At 37.5% G+C, this 23,833-nt stretch overlaps 1 protein-coding gene across 6 annotated transcripts in view; it reads right to left on the bottom strand.

Annotated features, from left to right (window-relative positions):
* TRMT9B (tRNA methyltransferase 9B (putative)) overlaps positions 1-23,833 on the bottom strand; it is a 124,135-nt gene that overhangs the window by 78,653 nt on the left and 21,649 nt on the right. For 5 of the 6 annotated variants that reach the window (XM_027636195.1, XM_027636194.1, XM_027636192.1 and 2 more), the window contains one exon: positions 22,302-22,391. The gene's annotated coding sequence lies outside the window, so the exon portion shown is untranslated. Of the gene's footprint in view, positions 1-22,124; positions 22,392-23,833 lie in introns of all 6 variants that reach the window. The other variant, XM_027636193.1, reaches the window with a different exon arrangement.

The raw sequence follows: 23,833 nt of genomic DNA, 5'->3' as shown, positions 1-23,833 counted from the left end.
TTTATAGTAATTTCTAACACAAGAGTTTCAACCAGTGAAAATCCTAATACCTTCTTGTTCTTGAAAAACTGCAGTGTGCTTAGAAAGGCTGTCTCCTGTCTGCAGGCACAGAAATGATTCAAATCGTATCCCATGAGGTTTACAGGATGGGATCAACGTCACAGAGCATCCCACGAGTTTCTGAAAGTAAGCTGTAAAGAGCTGCAAGGTTCCTTTTCCAAAATTTAGCCTTGAACTAGAACATAACATTGTCCAAAAAAAATTTCACATGTAGGGAATATATCGGAATATATATAGGAAATAAATAAGGTCATGTATAGGGAACAGAAAGGTACTTTTGTCTTTTTATTATGTAATTAACCCTTCAGCCAGCTGCAGAAATTACCATTATCTCAGTTCTGCTAAATATTAATATTTGTTTCACCACTGTCTTAAACAGACCTGTGAAATTATCCTAAATTTAAAAACAGAAGAGTAGCATAAAGCATGTAGGGAAAAAAATCCCCATCATAAAATGGAATTTTTTTATTACAAAGCTTTAGCAGATAGAGCAATCAAGTAAACTGCTATTGTAGCAGAATAAACAGTCAGGGTGGTAATTTTCAGCAAGGAGGTGATAATGCACAGCTGAAAGGGGGGCCAGGGTTGATACCTGGATCAGTCACTAGTAAAATAATTTGTAAAGCCACAGTCTCAGACTGAGACACACAAAACAAGTAACAAAGATTCAGTCACTGAAAGGAAGAAGAGAAGGCAAAACCAAAAAAACAGGAACATAAAGTGACAAAACTGTCAGACTTGAGCTGCTATCCCACAGCTTTCAAAAGTAACCCTTGTGACTTTAGATTTACTGAATTACTGCCTATACTGAAGTATATTATTAGTAAGGAATTAACAGTACATCACAGAAATAAGCATCAAACTGCTCTTTTGTCCGAGGGAGATGATGCCTCTGCTCTTGTAAAGCCTGTTCAAGGCTCAGAAACTCAAGACAGGGCACTGCAGCCATTCCTGGGCCTCTGCTGCAGACTTGAAGCTTCTCTCAGCACCACACCGTGGGAGAAAGGGAATACTACACCTTTCCACCGGCAAACTGTAGCATGCAACTAATAGCTTGCATTTCTTTCACTTGTTTGCATCTCTTCTTATTTCCTTATGAGGGGCTTCTTCCACTGCTTTTTAAACAACAATAACAAAAAAGATTTAACTTATCCAAAATTTATTGATTCAATACACCTTCCTTACCAGCGCCTGCCTTTCAGCCACAGCATCTGCTATATGCACGATATAATTTGCAAGACCCACCATCCCCAGAAACATACCCAAACATATAGGGGGCATCTTGATTGTCTTTTTCCCCTCCATTGCACAGCCTGGTGTGACATGCACTCCCACGTGAGATAATGTAAGGGCTGGGAGGCTGCCAAGCCCTCCTGTATTCCTTCCTATCACCTCTCTACACCAGTCAGATCCAGACAAGCTGTAAAACTGTGTAAGAAGTCTTATGGATGTCAGCAGCACTCAGTGTCGGTATAAAAGATAGAATCTTTTATACTGAGATGTAATAGGCTACCACACCCAGAATCTTATCTATTTATTTTGGAGACTAATAAATCAACTCCAACCCCAGTTCCACCTTGAATTCATATGCTAAGAAAATTTTAAACTCTCTCTGTCTATGAGCCACTGAAATGATGCCAGAAAGATAATTTCAGCAGAAATAGAAAATGTTATTTCCATTAAATGAAAAATTCTATTATTTGTTTGATTCCCTTTACCTCTGCTTTAGTTAGCTTCCAGAAACAAAGAAGAGCAACCTCAGTCTTACACTGAGCTCCTTCAAGAAAAAAAGGATTCACTCACAGAGATGTCTATGTTGGACTCTGTTGTCATTTTACTCTTTACCAGAATAAAACTTCACAAAAAATAGAGTCACTCTGCAAGTAAAAATATAAGTTTTTACTTGTATGGAAATATTCCTTCCTAATTTCCCAGAAAAATCTACTGTCCATCTTCATACTTGTCTCCTTTAATAACAACTCATATAACAAGAGAGAGCCTTGGATGCTTGTAACATAAGCCCATGTATGGGACAGAGGATAGGACTGCAAGATTTGAGACTGACACCGAGGCTGAGAAATTTGAGACAGCTAAAACATTTTAATGCAATTAAGTAGAAGCTCGCTTAAGATTTCCAATCAAAACCTGGCTATTAATCATTACAATATCTAATAATTCACATTTGTGTAGTCTCTATCTTAACTTAAAAAAGCAATACCTTAAAATGGGTTAGATAACGAGCAGTAGAGTCACAAAGCTCACATATATGCTGAGGTTAAATAGACATGCATCTTTGTATTAAACCACAGACATCCTAATAAATAATTCTAAAGAGCAGTTAAGGCCTAAAATGCTTCTAAGTGACATTGTGCTGCAATGAGGCCAGTGCCCAGCAAAATCTCACTCAGTCTACAAATAATGGGAGATCCTGGCAGAAAGCTCAATACCAGCGTACCTCAATTTTGCAATACTTTCACCAGAAAGGTTCAAAACATGTTGGCCTTCAGAACGTCTTGTCAAGCTCATCTGTTTGCTCTGGAGTTTAGTGAGACTGAGGTACCTGGGTAAATTGAAGGGGAGAAGAAGGTCTCTCTAATAGCTGAAGTAACCTTCCCAGGTCTCACTAGTATTGTGTTGCTCTGGGGTGGACTTCTTGTCACTATCTAAACAGACATTAACTGAGAGTCTTCTTATACAGACAAGTGCTATTTTATATTTAGACATAACTAAAATGGACAGTTTGCAATAAGAAGCTTTTTGCAAATGAAATATTGCTAACCCTAATATATACTACTCTCAAAAATGCAATCATTACAACAACAAAAGGAACAAAATCATCAAAAAACTAAACAGAAAATATCAGTCAAAAACGCTTATTAGAGCTATATTAATGGGGCAGTTGTCAGATAAGACTGTAGATGTTAAACAGTCCCAGTGTTCTTCAGAAAAATTATACCTATTTCCGCCACAATTCCAGAAAATGTCACTTGCATCTCAATCATCTGGCTTTTCCTCAAGCTCGGGGTGGACTGTAGGCAGCCCCAGCCCAGCGCCAGCGGGTGGCAGCAGCGACCCAGCGACTGCAGAAGACATGCTCCTGCTTATCAGTAATTCTCATTACCAACGCATATTAATATTCATCTTAAGTCTCCCTCCTTCCGTTTGCTTTGTATGTGGGTTTTCTTGGTTTTTTGTTTCAATTCCAATGGGAAATGCACCATATGAATATGCAAACTGATTAATCAAAAGTTTTCATAATTTTTTTCTTCAACTAAGAAAACTAACCTTGAAATGGCCAGGCACAGCCATAAAGTACCAGTAGGCTGGATACCACAACTAAAGTCACGTTTTCAATTACAAGGCAACATCTTCTAAGAAAAGGGATACAGCTCCACAAAATGTCTTCTAATTGCATGAAAGCTATCATGTCACTATTCACTTTGCAAACAAAATACAGAAGTCAGGACTTCTCCACAAGAGATTTGCTGAGAGGGAAGCTGGAGCCACACACATTTCTCAGGCGGCTGAGCAGATCAGTAGCCATCATTTTTAAATTTAATGGTATTAGTTAAATATGTAGTGTGTCTCATTTCAGTATATACACATAAAACCCACAAAATTAAGCATTTTGTTGTTCAAATTCCAAAAAGTACCTATATACATAAATATTCACTTTTAATTTAGACTAATTTTGAAGCAGGAACTCTGTGTCATCTGTACACATTTCTAAACATTTGTAATCCTTTAATGACTATCAAGCTGGACTACTTTACCAGAAACTTTTCTTTTGCACTGCAAACCTGTCTTGGCCCTTCTTATAAATACCTGAATTGCTGAATCTAAAATTAATTAATTTTCAATGTATGATTAAAGCTATTTTCTTATATATGCACTTCAAATTAATTGCAACAGACTAAAAAATTGAGCCATTATATAAAAAATTTGAATTGTAAGTTATTTATTTGAATGTATGAAGTCCCAGCCAAGACCCCTAGTAACAAATTTGGCAAAACAAAAAAAGCCCAAAGGTCAAACTTCCTTACTCACACTTGGTACATTTATCCTCACTTTGTCTTAGCTACTGATACTCTTTTCAAACACTGTTTTGACTCATTCCCCAATTCTTAACTAAATCTTCCCAATCAAAAGAGGCTACAGGCACTCCAGGAAGGAGATCCTAATCAAAGTCCTCAGAACAGAAATGGGGCTCATGCACAAGTAGAAAAGCCACAGTCCTCTACAAGCTTACCCTGGTCACAGGGCTAACACATAGGCAAAACAATTCACTAGGTCCAGGCTTTTGACTTTACAGACAAATAAGGATTAGTGGGACACAGAAGAACATAAAGACTAGATACAGCTTGCAACAGTGGGATCTCCTGTGGGAGACCTGCATCCCCCACTTTCTTCTCAGCTATCAGTTCTATAGAGGTGTTGAATTAACTTCAGCCTCTAAATCTGTCAACAGGCTTCACCTTGCCTCCTCAATCTCTACTCCAACAAACTGTTAAGATTATAACACCTTTCTGTCCCACTGCTTGGTGCTCACCAATGACTGGCTTATCCTCCAACACCATGAGCAGTCTGAACAGAGGATCAGTTCCTAAAAAGAGCTGATTTTTTCTCTTCAGAAGGGTTAGTTTCACACAGGATTTCCATGATCCCCTTCAGCTGAATGAGGACGACTCATCAATATAATCACATTGTTGACCCTGGATGCTGCTCAGCAGATGAATCAAATTCTTACTGGTTGTAGAGGTGGTCAGCTCTCCTCTACTTCCTGTAGTGAAGTTGTCTCCCTCAGCCATGGTGGCAATGCTACCAGGCTGGCAGAAGTTCCTGGGGGAGAAGGAGCCATTCCACCACAGCACCAGCTATGGATGAAAAACCTTCAATTGTCCTACTTTTCCCTGAGCTCCGGGTAAATTCAGGCTCACACTCATGCTCTTAAACTAGCAAGGGCTGATTGCACAGGGAGTGCTCAGAGGTAGCAGTTATAAGACAGTAAAAGCTCTCCACTTGAGGCATTGGGCTTTGCCTCCTCCAGTGGAAGGATGTATTCAGTCTGCTGACCTGGACTCTGGCCTGACTCTTATGACTGTGCTAAATAGTCACAACAAGCAGGGAAACAGACTGCAATGAGCAGTGGCTACAGAAGAGCCTGTCAAGCACTAGAGTGAGACTTTTGTTTTCTCAGTGATAAGAAAAGGAGAAAAAATAACAGTTACAGAAAAGTGAATGGAAGAAGTATTTTGTTTGAGAACAAGAGCAAAACTGTAGTGAAGCGCCAAAGGACTTCCACTGTTCATGACCAGCAGACAAAACTGTGAGTTCTTTCTCCTCCATGCCAATTCACTGAACAGTCACCTTTGAACCTGGGATTGCTGGTCTGCCAATGAACCCTTACAACCAGGTTCTGCTGGTAGAGAACTCATCCACAGGCTTCCAAGAGTACTTATGTGGAGACAGAGGATACGAAGGGAGAGAGAGGCTCAGGTTGTATAGAACACTTCAGTAGAGGAAAAACATCTCTAAAAGAGGAAACTGAAACCATGATTAACAATGACAACAATCACTGACACAGCTTTTCGCTTTGAGATGGAAAAAAGGGCTTAAAGTTTTATCAGGCTCACTAGAGCAATTCAATGAGAAACTGTTTGTAAGTTTAAAGATGGGCCTTTCTATTGTATGTAGTGGAAAGTGTATACAGATTGTTATAATTTTAATTAAAATAACTTAAAATTTGTGAATATGTCATTGCTAATTGCTATGAAAAATATAATTACTTCCATGCTATAAAAGTCTAATCTGGCACTAATTAAATTATTTGTTTTCATTGTTTTTCAACCACATACATAACAAGCAGCCATCCTCTGTGATTTCACGAATTTCACCAAATCTTTTCTAGACTATTTCTCCAAATCACAAGCTTGTTTAACATCCACTGTTAATCATTCTATGATTCCCCATTGTACTCATTTCATGGAAATGAGACTGCCAAATATTTCAGATTTTGCATGTTAACAGTTCTGACTTGTGAAGAGAGTATCAGTAGCGAAAACAAAGCCTGAGACTCATTTGCCTATTACACACTGAAAAGAAATTGTTCTATATTCCCTGTACTTGTTGCCATAGTTATAATCTGCTGGTAATTCTACAGATTTTCTGTTAACTAAGATAAAACATAAATATGCATTAAACTGAAAAACAATTCAACTATTTACATTAGAAATGTAATCCACTTGATTCGGTCCTTTAGCTGCAGTACACCAAGTGTGCAAAGGGGCTTACAGGTCTACAAATATCTAATTAAACAGATAGCAAATGAATAAAACCACTAACAACTGTAAGAGGAGGGGGAAAAGAATCAGAAACTCTTGACTGATAGTAACGGGTCCATCTAAATGTAGGTGTGATGAAAAGGATTTGGCTAGAAGTCAATCACATCTCTTACCCTCAGGTTTCTGACACACAAAGAAACAAAAATATAAATGCAATGAAATGGACACTTGGTCCAAATACTCTTCTCTTAAGCAAACCAGAGATGCTGGTGACCATTTTTTTATTATTCTTCCACAAACACCTGAAAGATGTGACAATATATCCAAAATATATCACTGAAATTCAAATTCATTTTAAGTAAAAGGAGTAAAAATTCCTCCAGTTAGAGTGAACTGCAGCCTTTTTTTACAGAGTACTGGTAAAAAGTATTTTTGAATACTAACTTCTAATTCTTATAGTTCTAGCTTCTAAGGATAAAAACATGGCTACAAAAGTGTTAATCCACAAATCCCTGTACATGCTGGTATGGGCAGATGCATTATCTTCTCAAGAACAAACTATTATGAATGTGGGAAAAAAGGACACAGCTGTATAATTATGATATTTAAAGATACACAGAAAATCCTCACCTCAGCCATTCCTACCACACACCACAAATCCAATGATGATGAGCCCTATAGCAAGTTGGGACTAGATTTTGAAATCTCCATACGAGTGGGCCACTGCTCATTTCCCATACTCATCCAGTGGTTTTGAGCCACATTTTCTAGCATTTGCACATCATAAGATAGGGATGGAAGGATATGGAAGAAGTACAAGAGAGGAAAATAATTAATTGGTAAGCCTTCTTTTCATCATGGGGCAATTTCAAGGACTGAGTATCAAGCAAAGATATATTGCATTTCTTTGCCAAGTTTGATGACAGCTTGTTAAAGCTACTGGGAAACCCTCCTTCAAAACAGTTTTAAAATATGTACTTTTTTAAGAGGAAGAACACCTTTTCATAAGATCTAACATACTTTAAATTTCTATTGCTTTGTATTTGTGGTATATAGGAGTATCATACACAAGAAATATTCTTATTCCCACAATTAGCACTTCTGTCTTCTCTTCATAATGGGCTTTCCTTCTCAGAGTCTCTGAAAAATTTCATGGATGCCAATCCCCTTTTTTAGGGCACAGACACTAAACAAAGGAGAGCCCAGACTCTTTATTTTGACTTCCATTCAAACAAATGTCTGTAAGTGATAGTGGTATGATAATAAAAAAGCAGAAAGCTCTTGTCATCCCTTCCTGTACCACATGAGAGCACCACAGAAGTCTCTGCATCATAAACTTGCAAATTTATTTTGATTTTTTGCTAGTGATAATTTAAATGGAATATTTAATATAATTTAATGTATTTTAACAAATTTTGTTGTTATAACTACAGCATGCAGAATATCTGCTAAACTGTGGTAAATAGATGAACATAACTATGACAATATGAGAGGATGTGTAACCTTCCAAAAAGGTTTCGCAGTCCAAAAAATTTCTGTTGGTCTTGAGTGGTCTTCACAATGCTTGGCAGAATACAGGCTCATAAAATCCATCTGACCTCTTCCTTATGACAAGTATTATAAAAGATGAATGGTTTTGGATCCATCTTAATTGCAATATATTGTGCAGTAGTATCAGATAAAGCAACATGTGACCTTAAAGCAAGACTCGTGTTTCACTTTTGCACCATAGGAGAACATTTAACCTTTCAATACTACTGGATCTAAATTACTGCATAATGGTGGATCACTTCTAGCGAGCTAATATATATGCTAATACAACTTCAGATTCTGAAGACAGCTTTGGACTAACAGTCTGCAGAAAACTGAATCTGTCTCTGAAATAACTTCCATGTCTATCAGCAGAACTGAACTCCTAGTCATCCAAGAGTTTTTCTCCTAAGCTTTCTGCAACAGCAACAGACATTCTTTGTCACATCCAGAAAGTGACTTGAACCTTTAGCAGACTTATGAACTGGGCATGGAATCAGTGCTGGAAACTGCTAAACAGGGATGAGGTTTGGACACTGCACAGAAAGGAACATCCATCACTGGAAATGTCCTACTAGAGACACATTTCTATCCCTCTGTATGGGTGCTGGTGATTCTGGAGAGAGCCCTCCTGACAGCGCTGTGGGAAGGCCCCACTAGCACTGACTCCCCTTTCTCACACAAGCTGTTTTTAAGCTGAGCCACTACCACTTGTCTCCCACATGAGCTATGGATCCTGATGCTCTCTGACTGTGCCGGGCCACCAGCCCTGTGGTGGGTTCACACCCAGACCCTGACACACAGGCTGACTGCCTGGCCTGGCCTCAGCCCTGACTCTTCACTATGGGCTTGCCTGGTGATTGCTGGGCAATGCATTACCCTGGGTGCCTGACCAGACCTGCCCTGCTCACCATGCCCAGACACCATAGTCCTGCTCCCTGTCTATCCAGGCACTTCCCTCTGCTGGGTCTTGCAACCATGCTCGGCTTCTGGCTCACCTCCCATTGCAAAGCAGTTGGCCCTCACTGCTCTCTACGCTTTTGTTAATCCAGACCGTATAACAAACTAATCACACAGTTATGCAGGATGACAACTTTCTATAAAGACTGAAGTTCAACTGTGTGGCCTGGGATTATAGTTGGGTGGGCAATATATAACATGTCCAAGTTGTCCTTACATAGAAAAATAACATAGGACGTGTAGTTTCTTGACTGAAGTGAAACCCAATGGATAACTTTTCTGAGATTTGATCTGAACATAAATACTGGAGAAGTAAGATATTTGTTCAAAACCAGTGATTTAGCATTTTGTAACTTGTAACATAGTTCCAGCTCCACGGATGAACGCTCTTCTGTGACTGTAATACTATGCTGAAGAAAAAATTACAATAGATGTTCATTGTGAATCCAAAATGCTTTTTCCAATCAACCTTCAAATCTTTTACAATCCTAGAAAGTCCACTTTGGCCACCCATTGCAGGGTCTTTTTTTTTAAGAGTGCAAATTTCTCAACTCTTCAGCATATTGCAGGTCAGGTCTCCTCCCCTATGCTTACAGACACCAGTCTTATTCTCATCTGAGGAATACATCCACCCTGAGTCATGGGATAGGGGATGGGCCACAGCAACAAAGCATAATCAAGGAGTGCTGTCAGGGTCATCATCATTTTCAGACACTATCTCATTCTGTGGAAAACAAAGTATCCTGCATTTTGAGAGAGAATGGAAGCTCTCAGAGATTTACTTGTTTTGATCAAGTCAGCACCTAAAGGAGAACCTACAAGAATCATAGAAAGGCTTGGGTTGGAAAGGACCTCAAAGATGATCTAGTTCCAACTCCTCCACCACGGGCAGGGATATCACCCACAAGACCAGGCTGCTCAGGGGCCCATCCAACCTGGCCTTGAACACCCCCAGGGATGGGACATCCACAACTTCTCTGGGCAACCTGTTCCAATGTCTCATCACCCTCACAGTAAAGAGTTTTTTTCCTAAAATCTAATCTAAATCTCTCATGTTGTAGTTTAAAACCATTCTCCCTTGTTCTGTCACTATCTGCCCACGTAAAAAGTCACTCTCCCTCTTTTTCATAAGTCCCCTTTAAGTACTAGAAGGCTGAAATGAGGTCTCCCAGGAACCTTCCCTTCTTCAAGGTGCCATTCTTTTCTGTCTCAGAGACTTGGTGTGCTTGGGGAGAATAAACACATCAAGCTTCTTTAATAAATGTTTCTGGGATTATAAGGGAGCAAAGAGGCTCAGAGGAACAGGCAAACCATAAAATATTCATTCCTACCAAGTAGCAGTCAGAACCGGGTGTCCAGCCTGAGAATATTCATAAGGTGCAGTTCCTTCAGAGTTACACGGTGTATCTTGAAATCAGTTATATAAATTACTTGTGTGGAAGACATTATCCAATGAACAGAAGAGGTTCACTGGCATAGGGCAAAGCTTTTGGCAGAATACAAGTGTACCTAGTCATGCTACAACAGGAACCTACATCTTTTTCTTTGATCTGGCCAATTTTTTAATAATACAACCTATTTTTTGAGCTATTCTCTTGAAGTTGAAAAGGAGCTAAAACCATACGTCAAGTGAAACCATGCCTCTGATTTCCTACATAAAGTTTTTCAATTGCAACTTGGTGGTGATTTTTTCAAATTTGAATTATTAATAAAGTAAAAAGACCACTAAAAGTCTTCAGGAAAATTATTTTCTCTTCTTAATGTAGCAAGGATCTCCTTAAACTCTGGTAGTAGAATTAAGCTTTCAGTTAATATTTACTCTCAAACTGGTTCTTAAACTAAAAACTTTATATTTGCTATGCTCATATGTAATGTAGGCTTCTAAACATGTAATAACTATGAGATTAGCAAACTAGAAGATGTACATTTGGATGTAAAATATCTATAAAACATCTCAACATCTAAAAAGAAAATTATAAAGTTTTAAGAACAGCTTCTAGTAAATAAAGCAGAACATGAAGTAGATGTTATCAACAACTTTACAAAGCATCCAAGTTTTCCTTAGTACTGAAGGTTTGATACTTTGGAGCAAGAATTTCCAAAGTTTTATTAATGGCAAGACTCTTTATAGATGGGAAGTCAGTCAAGGGGCCGCAATAACATTTAAAGTGCAGCATCACCATAGTTCTCTAGAAGAGGCATTGCTGCAGTTTTTGATGTCATAAAGACTAGTAAGAAAGGCTGGAGAAGCAGCTGAAGTCTCGAAGGTATATGTCCCATCTCAGGATGACATTTCTTGACAGACACAGTGCTTCTGCCTCTAACTTTCACAGCCCCTACCCTGGGAGGAACCAGACAATAACAAAGGCCCAGCACTGTCTTGGTTCTCTCCTGACAATGACGACAGTTAAAGAAACGCTTGAAGAAATTCTGTTTCAAGAGCCCCTGCTCAGTAGGTCCACTAAAAATATTATAATGAGATTATTATATTTTTTAATTTAAAAACTCTAAAAGGTCATCTTCTATGCCATAAAAGAGGCTAATTTTTCAATGACCCTGAACTAATATTGACATGGTATCTCCAAATGTACTTTCTAAAGAGAGAATTTTCTCTTTTACCAGATTTATATGTTTTATAAAATGTACAATTTCCTTTTAAAAACTGATAACTAAAGCCTACTATCATCCTTTTAAAACATTTAAAAGAAAATCTGTAAAATGTTACAATAATATCTACACAAAAAGCTAGTTTGAGAGTTTGACAGCAACTGTGTATTTCAAAAACCAAACATTTTTATACATTAGGTGACTGTGATCTCTTCTTGTCTATATTAAGATTTATCTGTTTTCTCAAGTAATAAAAAAGAACTGAAGGAACAACAAATGGTACTATTAATATATAAACTGTCCATATAGTTTGAGTTTATATCTTTCTTTATCTTTTCTCCCCTCTCACTTTATTCTCTGATTCTATTAGCAAGTCAACTTTTGCACTTGTTGGTGTGTGGAAAAGATTATACGCATAAACCAATTAGAGGATTGGAAGCGCATTCCTCCTATAAGCTAGAAAACTAGTTTACTCATGGTGAATGAGCTAATTGAGTACTAACAAGCTGGCAAGCTTTTTATATACCACCACAGACAACTAGAATAGTCAGGCACAGAATCTAATCTATTACATAAGCATTACACAAGGACATTAACTGGATCTTTCCTGCAGCAATGCCAAATCTAATTCAGATATGCTCTGGGTTTCATTATATCACATCCTGTGTTAGCAGTTAATATGGAAGACATAACTGACACAGGTTATGTGCAAGAACTTATGCCAAATAAAGCATATTTCTGAAGAAGTTGTCAAGGTACTAAAAGCTAACATTGTAGTTCCACTGCACTTTTCTCGAGGTCAGAAAATTACTATGAATACTGGACTTCCTCCATTAAATTTTTATCAGAGTAAGCATTTACCTAATAATCTCAAAAAGCTGTAAATTCTATTCTAGAAATTGATGAGCCTCAAAAGATCGAGAGATCTAGTTTAGAATGGAGCTTATTGTCAGAGATCAGCTGATGTATCAAGCCCACACTTAGCTCCTGCCCAAAGTGAATCCTTCTGTCAAACGTCACTAATATATTAACAAGTAGCTCTTGTACAAATGTTCCCCCTTAACCTCTGCTAAATCCTGCTTATCCCTGGAACATGTCCCTGATGACAAGGTTGAGCAGCTGGAGAAATTATGGCTCTGTTTTTTCATTTAACTGGAAAGGTTTTCAAAGAAATAATTAAACAATAAAGCAAACTGCACTTGGTGGACATGTTTTTCTGAAATCTTTGAGATAAAATCCTAAGTCTGAAAATGTCAAAGGCAGGGCTCCCTTGACAAAAAATAGTAGCAGTGGCCATGGCAGATCAACAGATTCAAAGGCAGATTAAAAGGAGAGAGCAGAAGAAGCAGCCTCTGAACATGGGTGTAATGTCAATGAAATAGACGTATTTTCTATCACATACCTTTGGCTTTGCAAGGTACTAGTTCCTTAGGAGTTCTACATTAATTGTGTACTCATACTTTTAAGTGAAATAAAAAAAAAAAAAAGAGGATGGGAGAAGGAATGGTAATTGGGCTCTGCATTTGCCTTGCTTCCTTTCTGTCATATACATTTTTAACCCAAGTTTTTTACCGATCAGGTTTCTATAGAAAAATTAAATACATTAATTGTGAAGAACGTGCTGTCCAGAGTGAACATCAGAAAGCATTAAAGAGGGAAAAATGCTCTTGTATTCATCCTAATTTCAATAAATTGAGTCTCTAATATTTGTGTTAGAAATCAGATCAGATACGGATCTAAGATTCACAAGACTTTCTAGCGAAATAAAATGCAAGAAAAAACAAACAAACCAGAGTTCTAATTTAACTGTGATAGCCCTAGGACTTAAACAGCAATAGGAGTACAACAAGCCTAAAAACACAGAAAGATCAAATAAAAAGCACTGTAGTGAGTCAAGGATGCAACAAGCAGTGAGCATAGGCATGTTGTCAAGGCCAGACTCAGCAATAAGAATCAGTCCAATTCCTTAAAGAGTGACACCACTTTGGCTAACAAAACAGAAGCAACAACAAACATGTTAGCTAACCTCTCTTTTGAATGATTATCATGCTGAATAAGCATATGTGATCTGAGGGATTACATCTGGTTTAGATCAACAGCGAGAGACAAAGGAATCCCCTGGTGTATCTAACGGGGATGAGAGGACATCTATTCCAGAAGTCTTACAGCTGCTTACATAAAATTATTCAGTAAAAATAAGTTCCATGCCATACCATGGTGTTATTTTTCAGAATGCACAATCTCACTCACACGGCAAAACAAAAGTGAATCAGCAAATAATTTCAGAAGAGGTCTGTACAATCTAATCCTGCACTGTGAATGTGGGAGATGAAAGAAAGTATTAACAGAAACAAGATAGCATATGGGGCTGAGAGATATGCAAATATTAGAAAAATCACAAATAACCTCGTACATTAGATACAGGACTATGGTTTTCCAAGTCCCTATATAAAGATACACCATCTTCTGAGAATGCCCAGAAACAAGAGAAAAAATATTGCAGAATGTCTAGAAACAGTATCTTCCTAAACCAGTACAAACACAAAACAATCCAGAAAGGAGACTGTAATATATAATAAAGAAAAGAAATAAAAGAAGAACAAAACCCCCAACTCTAATAGTATTACAAACAGTGACAGCTAATGGTTTCGACCGGCAAATGACACACTGCACCAGAAATGCCTTCAAAAAACAGGGTACATCACCGTCTGCTTATGTAAGCATCCAACTGAAGCTACTTTTCAGGAACAAGTCTTAAAATGTACACTATATTTTCCTTCAGGTATGAGGGGTAATCAGCAAGAACTATGTCTCTTGGGAAAATACGAACTAGATGCCAAAGCAAAATTGACTGTAGAACTGTGAGATCAGAATCTTTCCATAGGAAAATAAAACCAGTAAGACAATGCAGAAAAATAAAATGGCAAACAGTATCTATTAAATTTGAAATTAATCTGGGTGTTCCAGAGTTAAAACATTATTTCCCAAGAGATCTATATATACTGTGCTTTACCTGAATGTTGAACAATCAAAATGCTAAGCACTATTACAAGGAGAGACTCAGTGGACGTAACTCTTAAATCAGAAGAATATTTCCAAAATTACTCTTAGGTCTGTGTACAACAGAAGAAGAACTAAAGCAACACCATTTGTCCTGTCATCACAAAACAATGACTCTCTCTTCTCTTCCTTTTTGTTTTCTTTCTTCTACTGCAAGAATGAAAATAGAAACTAGCCGCCTGAAACAGATGCACCAAGTTCTTAAGAGGTAAATTAAATTAGGGATATGCAAGCATGGTAGTTGTCACAACAGCAAATTCTAAGATTCAGGATGGTATTGAATTAAAGATAACTAGGCTTTCAGAAACATCACACGATGCCTGCACATTATGCCAGTTCTGAACTTACTTAAAAAAAAAAAATCCTCCAGTGCAATTGCGGAATTTCACCTGATTCCTTACACTACAAACTTTGTATATTTTCTAGCGGGAGAGCAACTAGCAGCATATTCCTTAACAGCATTCTTCAAAACAGAGCAGCACTGAACACAAACAGAAAAGCAGTTAAACCAGCCTAGCATGTTTTAGACATTTCTTGGTAGGCACTGAATTTTATATAAGGATTGACCTTAAACTACCAGTCACTCGTCCATATTCAAAATCCTAGGTGTCTCATAACATGAGATAAACCATATTCATAACAGATAAGCTTTCATCTCTCAGTTGTTTATTGTATCAAACAACCTCATTATGGCTGATAAACTCTCCACTTCCGTGCCTGCAGTCACTTTGCAAGAGATGGAATAGAATAGAATTGTTCACAGAAGACATGATAAATGTATTATTCTTATACTACAGGAAAATGCTTACCAAAAAAAACCAAAATTAAAAAGAAAGAGCAGATGGAATACTGAGCTAAGTCATAAACTACTGCAGAAAAGGCAGGACAAGGATAATGATCAGAACAGGATGAAGAAATTTCAGAACCACTTCTGAAAATACATAGGCCAGTTCCCTGACAAAATTCCAAACTGCAAGGAGGGATATAAAAGATAAATAAAGAAAGAATTTGGAAGTTTGATGCATTTGCTCTCACAAGAGTAAGTGTAATTGAATTCTTAACTAGCATTTTCACAAACAGGCAATAGTAATAAGAAAAAATTATTTTCTCTGTATCTGGCCAGCACAGCTAATTTTCAGAATTTTGTTTTTTAATTGCTGCAGTAATCAGGCTGTTCAACACTATTAACAATGTGGTGCTGACAATGAATTTTTTTTAACCTCCAATCACAAGAGCAAAAAGCTTCTGTCAGTTATCTTTAAATTTTCTCTTAGACCTTTGATTTTACATACACCACATCCAAACACATAACTTCTCTAAGTATATTCAGTATATTCAAAACAAAACAGGATTATTTATAAAGCATCATAATTTCATTTTGCCCAACTACCTTTTCACCTAGATTTTTTTCTGACTTCCTCACATCTAAAAAAGAGAAGGAATACTGATGTTTGAGGGAAAGACTAAAGAAAAAAAATATATGTCTGAGCAGCAGGAATGATTTTTGTCTTCCTTGATTAGCAAGCAAAGGAAAATTAGCTATCAAAATATGCATTGTTTTGAGGCATCTTCAGACAGATTTCAAATGTCTTTCCCTCTCTGTCATTATTAGTTTGGGAAGCAACATCTCACCTGCCCACACAAGATCCTCCAGATCCACTCCTGGTGAGGCAATATCCAACTGAATGGAATAAGGGAACTGGCCTCACATATTCCTGTTGGTCTGGCCACAATCTTAAAAACCCAAAATAGAAGTAAATAATTTTGAAGGAAAAATTTTAAGCAATATAGCCAAACCTTTGTAAGGCCACTGGCTTTGTGTCAGTCTTCAGGGTTTCATTATGCTTTAATAAAAAAAATAAATATCAGCATTAACTGGGTATGTTAGACATATTTTTTCAATCAAGTCAATTGCAATGTAGAACTGCTCAAACAGGAGACTTTACGAAAACTGAAAACAGACAGTCTTGCATTTATTGCAAACACAATGTTTTGTCCACAGATCCCAAATAAACTCTTCCCTTAGTCTCCAAAGCCTCACTTTCTGTAATGCTCTACAGGATTTCTGCTCACTCCTCTTCCATGCCTCCTCCCATTCACTGTCTGCAAGACAAATTTTCAATTTAATCTCCATAAGATAACTGAGACACACTTTGGAAAATCCAGGATTTCATAATTTAAGTGTCTCTAAAATAAAATTCATAATAGAACAGCTTTCCTATCTATTATCTGAGCTCTGCAACCGCAGACAAACGATATAGCAGCAATTTATATCCATGGATAGATGGAGAAAATAATCCTGGAAACCATTTCCAAGCACATGAAGGGAAAGAGGGTGATTGAGAGCAGTCAGTGTGGGTTTGCAAAGGGGAAATCACGCTTTACCAAACTGATAACCTTCTAAAATGAGGTGAATTAGCCTCTTGGATGCAGGGAGAGAGCAGCTAAAGCTGTTTACCTCAACTTTAGTAAGGCTGACCCTATAACATCCTCATAGACAAGCCGACAAGTTAAAGGCTAGATAATTACACAGTGAGAGAGATTGAAAATTGACTGAATGGCCAGGCTTGGAGGGTGGTGATCAGCAGCGCAAAGTCCAATTGGAGGCAAGTCACAAGTAGTGTAATCCAGGGATCATTACTGGGGCTAATACTGTTTAACAGCTTCACTAATGATCTGAATGATGTGACAGAGTGCAGCTCAGCAAGTTCACAGATGAAAAACTGGAAGGAGTGGCTGAAACACCACGTGGTTGTGCTGCCACTCAGTGGGACCTTGACAAGTTGGAGAACTGGTTCAAGAGGAACCTCATGAATGTTAATAAGGGGAAATGCAAAGTCCCAAAGAAGACTGTGAAGAAGAATAAACTCAGGCATCATATACACTAAGGGTCAACCTGCTGGAAAGCAGCTCTGCAGAGAAGGCCCTTGGCGTCCCGGTGGACAACAAGCTGCCCATGAACCAGCAGTGCACCTTCAGAGAAACAAAGGCCAACACCATCCTGGGCTATGAAGAGCAATGCCTACAGGTCAAAGGAAGTGATCCTTCCCCTCTATTCAGCACTGGTGTGGCCATAATTTGGAGCACTGCATGACCAGGTCTGGGCTCCCAAGTACAAGAGAGACATGGACTTAATGGAATGAGTCCAGCACAAAGACAATTAAGGGACTGAAGCATCTCTTGTATGAGGAGAGGCTGAAAAAGAGGAAAAAGGAGGAAAAAGCTCAGGTTCATCAATGGGCATAATGGGTTGCGGGGGTATAGTTCAGTGGCAGAGCATCATCCATACTCATCATGAGGGAAGTTGTACTAGAAGAACTTTAAAGGTCTCTTCCAACCCAAGCTATTCTATAATTCTATAAATACTTGATGCGAGGGAACAAGGATGAGGGAGCCAGACTTTCCAGTATTGGCCAGCACCAGGTCAAGTTGCAATGGGCACAAAGAAAAACACAGGAGAGTTTGTCTGAATACAACACTTTTTTACTGTGTGAGTGGTCAAATACTGGCACAGGTTGCCCAGAGAGGCTCTGGAATATCCACCTGTGGCGATATTAAAAATCTAATGACCACAGTTCTGGACAACTGGTTCTAGCTTACACTGCTTGAGCATGGGGGTTAGTCTAAATGATCTCAAGAGTTCCCTTTCAAACGACATGATTCTGTGATTCTCTTGACATACATTAAGACAAGAAACAGTTTTTCCCAAGTGCAAGGCAATGGTCCCTAGTACCAGGGGATTGGTTGCCAGAATAGAGACTTTCCAACCTGCCTATCTGACATAGGCACATGAATGAATAAGTGAAGTTGATGAGTCAAGGATATCCTAAAAGCAGAATAGGGTGTTTTCAGATAAACCCCTGGGCTATTGTCCCTGTTTATATTAAAAGGAGATTGGTAAGGACATGCTTTGAAGAGTTCTATTACTGAGTGGATAATTATGTAAGTTGCATACTGTACTACTGCAATTTTAATAGGGAACACACTGTCAACACCATCTTTATAGGCAGTGGACTAGAATCCCCAGGCAAGATAAAATCTACTTTTTTCACCAAGTTTCTGCAGGCATTATGGAGCAAGCTGACTTGGAAACTGCTGCCTAGTGCCTAGAGGAAGATAATTCTTTCAGCTTGCTTCACAGGCCTGGTTGGAAGTCAGCTGAAACTTGGGAGGAACTAGAAGCGGATGACTTGCTGATTTGTGTTACCTTGTCTCTTTGCTTTATGCTTTTGCCTTGTTAGCAAAGTAGCAGGTTTTAAAATCATACCTAACTTATTTTCCAAGACCTTGAGAAACTATGACTTTGATACTGTGGGTTTTGGCAGGGCTGAAAAAAACAGGAAAGTGCTTGATATTTCAATTCCAAAATGTTATCTCTGCATAATCTAGAGTATGAATTTATAAAAGGCTGGCTGCTACATGTTATGCAACTCTAACCCAATATTTAATTGCATTTAAGGAATTTTGCACTCAGTAAGGGGATATAAACTGAGAATTACCCATACAGACAGGCTTTACAGCAGAACAGCCCATACCCCACATTATCACTTATAATTTAATTAAACAAATAATTTCTGCTAGAATATTGCAATACTTGTCAGATCATTCATCATCTGCTGTTTTATCAGCAATGATATAAAAATTAGCCAACAACCATCATTACTTATGTATATTTAGGAGGAGGTTAATTTCAACCAATCAAAAGGGATTTCATAATTAGAATAGTTAAAGATGTGCAGGTATCCTGACACTTCAAAAATTCTAAAATTATGTGCATGGGAAAGGTAAGAGATTGTACATACAAGTGATGAGGTATTCTCTTTATACATAAAAATAGAGCTGAAAAGCTGAAGATTTACGTAAATGGATTAGGAAAGCTGTAGATTTCTCTCCCATTTGCTTTGTTTGCAGATTTTACAGTGCCTTGATGTTACAGCAATAAACCAGGGTGACTGTGTTTAGCCCATTTACTTTCTCTTGCAAGGACAGATCCACGTTAAGCATCTCTACATAAGGAAGAACAGCACAAAAGACCACTGCAGCAAAGTATCAACATAAGGGTTGGATGATTTAATACAAACTGTGTTGTCTGGCAGGAACTTGCAGTATCTGGAGCCACACTTTCTAGTTTTGGCATGGCAGGGAATATACTGCCCTGTTCTCAAAAACTCATATAACTTTATTATGAAATGTCAATATCAGAATAATCTGCCAACCACATTTTAAAACCACAGTATTTACAAAGTGATGTAAGATGAATTCCACTTCGATTTCAGATTCACAATATACAAGAAGGTTTCTTGTATTGTCTACTTTTAAGGCAACAAAATATTTTTAGGTTATGATAGTTCTCTATATACACAACATGTCCTAGAAGAAACAGTAAGAAACTTAACATATGCTCCGAGCTCTGCAAAATGCTACTCCCTGCTCTGTAATATGCTACCTACTAAGAAATAGGCTTTAAAATACCTGGTGATAGAGAGAGGATGACAAGAAACATAGAATGAGAGACAGAATTTCTTCATAGTTACTTTCACTAGAAAACATGCAAAGACACCAACAAAGTAATATTGATTGCAGTATAACTAATTCACTAATATCACAATATATCACAATATGACTAATAGGTTGCCCAGAGAAGCTGTGGATGCCCCATCCTTGGCGGTGTTCAAGGCCAGGTTGGATGGGGCTTTGAGCAACCTGCTTTAGCGGAGGGTGTCCCTGCCCATGGCAGGGGGGTTAGAAATAGATGATATCTAAGGTCCCTTCAAACTCAAACCCTTCATGATTCTATGACTGTAATTCCCCCATGATTTTTACTCTCAAGATCTTTCATATTTTGCCACCCCATCCCAAAGGAGATGGTAGTAAAAAAAAACCATGAAGAGGAAATCAACAGCTCCTAAGCCCACATGGGTGGGGTGCTAAGGGGGCATAGAAGCACAAGCCAAACAGTGGCAGCTCAACAAGTTTTAAAATATTCTAGCTATATTTAAATAATGTGACAACTGCTTAATTTTGCAAGCATCAATACAGGTCAACCTTGACTGGAAGGCAAAGACATTCTACGTTTGTAATATTTGCCTGAGTATGATCTTAGTAAGCAGACCCAGATTTGAACAAATTTCACTGCTGAGAAGTCAGCAGGTACCACATTTAAACAGGGTATGCAAATGAAAGCTATTATTATTCTTTACTAATTGTTGAGTTTCCAAGTGACCTCAGTATTTTACTGTAAAAGACAGGAATAATGAATTATCTCAGGTTGAAATGTAAAATAAATGGGAGTATATCAGAGTATATTATAATTCATAGTTCCCAAACTACACTGTAACTCCTGATTTTTCAATCATCCTTTCCTCTTTAGAGTTTTATAAAGCCTCTTCAGAAACAGTTTTGTGATTGTGTTTATTCTGCCTGTTGAAGAAACTGTCCAGTCATTAACAGCTCAGTTTGTTGAGGTAACACTGACAACATGACATTTGATATTAGACAAAAATTGTAAATTTGATGTTAGAAAGTTTTGCCAGGTAAAATATATCAGTGCTATACTACTGAAATAATCTGTAAATAGTTCTTAAAACTGATATTAAAAAGTTATGGCAGTGCTATGCTGGCCACAGTGTTCTGTCTTCTCTAATAAGCAAGGAAATTCATAGTTTAATTTAATAGTGTAGCATGCCCTGAGGAGAGAAAAAGTATTTTCAACAAAGAGAAAACATCTGCAAAGACACTTATTTATAGAGCCATGTGATAAACAGACTCATGTGCTCATTAAGTTAAAAAAAAATAACATTCTTTTCTGATGAATTAACAAAGCTACCATGTATCGTAACTTAATAAATCTGAGTTTCAAGATTTCTCATTTCAAGATTTCTCATGTATTTCTTTGGCTTTGCTTTCCTTTATGTATCAACCTTCTCAGTACTGTAACGTAATTCACTATTCTGGTTTGAAAAGCAGTCAGACATGTTTTTAATTTCCACCACAAGCAAACTAAGCTTTGTTAACAAGTGAACTTTCTTCTGTATAGCACTTTTAAATCAAAGATTGCAAAGGTTAGCATGAGGAGAATCTACAGAGTCAGAGAACTGAAAAAAACCAAAATGACTATTTTTTATTTTATTTTATTATGCAAGCATCACGGCTGAGATCCAGTTCTCCTACTCTGAAAGCTATTCTGAGTCAACAACACAGTAGACATTTTGGAGAAGTTAAAACAAATGAAAAATATGAATTCTTATTACTGCATCTTATACCTTTCAAAAAGGTTCTGTTTCAAGAAAATTTTCACCAAAAGTTATTCAGAAAATACTTGCAAAACCAGAATAACTAAGAAAATATGCTTTTTCCTTTTACTTTTTTGGACACCAAATATGCTGTCAGAAGGCAACTGGCTAAGCAACAACTAGCAGGGTCATACATGTTTGCAGATATAATGTTTAGAATTGTAGGTAGGAAAAAACAGAATAGTTCAATAAAAATAAGGTAGATAATTCTCAGTCTGAAGAACAGGAAAAAGTTTCTCACATGTTTGGACTTCTGCTAAGGGACAGTTTGTCAAGGAATACAATTGCAACTCTCATCCTGGGGCATTTAAAGTTCAAAAGCTGAATTACTCACAGTAAAGAACAGGCAGGGAGAGGGACTGCAAGGCCCAAAGACCCATCTTGTCTTCCATGACTTTACAGCAAAGTTACTAGATGTGAGCTCCAGCTCATCTCCCAAGTTTAATGAAGAATCAGAATCAACTGTTACAGAATCACTAGTTTTTTAGACACGTTCCTCCTTCAGACATACCATAGCTTTGGTGAATGCAGATCACTCAACAGGAAAGTCAGGCAAGTTTTGTGGGACAAGTATTATCTTCTACAAGACCACCTGATGTAGCTGGAAAAAAAAGAAAACAACCAAGTTTAGGGCACACCATTATTTCTTCTGGTTTGAAAGGGCGAATAAAGGTTTGAACAAATGGATCCAAGTTTATTTTACCTATTTTTTAAAACTGTACAATTTCGAAGAAAAATGTGATTCCTCTATGGCAAGGGAGAGCCAATGAGGTAATTAATATGGCAAAGAACAACATAGAGAAACAGAACTACTACTGGTAATATTAGAGGTTCTTGTGAAAGACAAAGAAAGAAATTATGTGGAAATTATTACAGACGTTAAAAAAAATTAAACACAAATAACCATCATGGAATTCAAATGTCATGAGACACAAAACTGATTACTGTTTCCAAGAAAATATCAAGAGAAATAATTTTTTTGGTAATTCCATTCCAGATGAAAGAGTGATTTATTAACACTGAAGAATTGTACAATAACTGAGCCCTGAAACCACTCGGTAAATCATTTAACAGAGTTTGGCAAATAGTATCAGGAAATGCTTAAAAAATGTCTCTCCCCTTCAAGACACAAATCACTGCATTATAAGTCTGAGATACTAAAAAATTCTTTGTGTTAGCATTATTTATTACAAATAATAAATATGAACTATTCCAAATTTTATTTAATTTCAAGTTACTAAAACTTTTTCTACATTTTAAATGTATATATTTTAATCTTCTTGTTTTATTTATTTTTCCCAGAGCTAAACAGTTGATCACATACCAACTACAGGAGCTGACACGGAAATGTAAGGTACAGCAGGAAGTGACATAAGTAATCCCTTAGGTAATCTCTGATCCTCTATCAGGGTCAAAGCATGAAATTTCTAATAAAACACTATTTCAGAAACTAACATTTTTTAGATGAGACTAAGATTCTTGTCCTAACAGCTTCAGTAAATTTTAAGAAGTTATTGGAAGAGATACCCATTCCAATGTCAAGATGTGAATCTCATGTAAAGGTGTATTTTTTGTCTCTCAGATCTTTGCACTGCAGTATCAACTAGGCATTATGCATTAGTTCATGTCCTAACAAGTCATGTTGCTGACATACAGCAGTTTGTTCCACTCCAAAGAGGGGGATGGGGGGGGGCAAAAAACCTCAAGTGCATAATAAATTATTTAATAAATATATCTTGAGATGAAAGGTACATACAGAATGCAAGATAAAGACGCATCTTAAAGGAAAAATGGCTTACAATACGTACTGTTACAAGTATAAACAAAGCCCAGCTAGGCCTTCAAAGACTGAAGTCATACAAACACAACCTCAGAAAGTCCTTCAGCACTACTCCTGAAAGCTGTGTAATGGAGGTATGCTCCATGGTAAATCTTACTTTATTGCTCTGTAATGGCAGTATTCTTCAATGTTGTACTTAGCAGTGCTAACACCATTCAATAAAATCATTTAGTACTACAGGGCTGTGTGAGAAACACCAAATA

The sequence above is a fragment of the Corapipo altera genome, unplaced genomic scaffold, assembly GCF_003945725.1.
Source record: "Corapipo altera isolate COAL_440 unplaced genomic scaffold, ASM394572v1 22b, whole genome shotgun sequence".
Taxonomy (NCBI): domain Eukaryota; kingdom Metazoa; phylum Chordata; class Aves; order Passeriformes; family Pipridae; genus Corapipo; species Corapipo altera.
The sequence above is the reverse complement of the archived record's forward strand: the minus strand, read 5'-3'. Positions and strand labels throughout refer to the sequence as shown.